Below are 1,439 nucleotides of genomic sequence, written 5' to 3' on the forward strand. Positions count from 1 at the left end.
GCTCAGCCTGCGTTCTGCTTCTACACGTGATGAATTACATCGTTGTAGAGCAGCGAAAACAGTGTATAGATAAAAACTATCTATGAGTAAGCGAGTGAGCGTTTGCCCATTTAAATCGAGAACAGAATACTGCCGCGCTCATGAAACAAAACGCCCATTGAAAAAAACAGCTGCGCGCTTGCTCAATGCACGCACAAAGTTTCCTATGCACACACGAGCTTCAACGCAGAGATGCACGCACCCAAGTAGCAGAGCCGAAGTTGTTGAGAGATTTTGCTGTGTGCCAAAGCGAGAGGCCCTGTCTTCTCTCTCTAGATTTTGGACGGCAAACCGCCGCCCGTGTCGAGGTGTGTGCGTGTGACGAAAAACTATGGACGAAATACTGGGGAAGCGGAGTTTGAAGTCTTTCGTTCGTCACACACACACACATGCATTTACCAGCGGATATCGCTGGACCGAGTCTATCCATCTCTCTCGATCAACCATGATTTTTCTGCTATCGCTCTCATCCGAGTGTGAGGCATCCTCAGGCTGTCCAGAACTTTCCCTATGGAAGGATGTACTGAAGTGAGGTGCGATTTCTTGTGCGACGTACTTTGCTCTTTACGTTTTGTGCCGTGTTCCTTCTTCCTCAGTTATGGAATGATTTATCCTAGCAAATTGTTGAGGTAAGTTTCTTGCTGTGTGCTTGTGCAGGTTCATTCAACTAACCCTTGGCGTCTAAAAAGTTACAGATGTGTGCGCTATTTATCAACTGCTAGCCTCGTAAATAATCTTCAAAGTGAGCGACGCAAAGAAAACGTTTTCCACTTTTAAAATATTAAGGTAAGTTTTGATCTAATCATATGCGATAAACTCTCCATAATAATACATACTACTTACATTCATTATTGCTTCATTGAGCTCCCGGTGTTGACGTCATTACTCAACAGAAGCCGGTTCAACACGCGCAGCTCCTGTTCATGACGTCATCACTAAACTGAAGCCAGCTGAACACGCGCCGCACGGATGGTACCCCGAGCGCGGTAGGAGGAAGGAAGAACGAGAGGAGGAAGAACGGTAAATTTGGAAAGGGGAAAGCGTTCTGCCGTCTACACAGCGGGAGTATGACAAAACACATGTGGGAAGGGAGAGAGATACTATTCAATAAACAGCATGCGAATGTGTGCATAAAGCAAATGTGAACAGCCTCATCATTTCTATAAGCAATCCGAAAAAGGGGGTGGAGCAAACACATTGGTATGCGTGAGCGGCTGACGAAACCAAAACGTTTAGATGTGTGCGTGACGGATGGTTCGGGCGCCTGTGGCGAAGCTCTCGACAAGCCTGCAAAGGAGAGCTTCGTGGAGAGCTTTGTAGAGAGCTCAGATTACACAGGCCGCCGTCGGTTTTTGCGTCCTTGGGCAGGCCTTTCAATGGCGTGCACTGGAGAAACACCT

General features: G+C 47.2%; 1 long non-coding RNA gene across 1 annotated transcript; it reads left to right on the top strand.

Annotated features, from left to right (window-relative positions):
* Positions 1–627: 627 nt before the first annotated feature.
* Positions 628–1,016, top strand: LOC121601024. Its single transcript, XR_006005963.1, has 3 exons — positions 628–668; positions 729–825; positions 904–1,016. It is a non-coding gene; the product is annotated as an uncharacterized LOC121601024 (long non-coding RNA).
* Positions 1,017–1,439: the final 423 nt, after the last annotated feature.

Source organism: Anopheles merus, unplaced genomic scaffold (genome assembly GCF_017562075.2).
Source record: "Anopheles merus strain MAF unplaced genomic scaffold, AmerM5.1 LNR4000018, whole genome shotgun sequence".
Classification (NCBI taxonomy): Eukaryota; Metazoa; Arthropoda; class Insecta; order Diptera; family Culicidae; genus Anopheles; species Anopheles merus.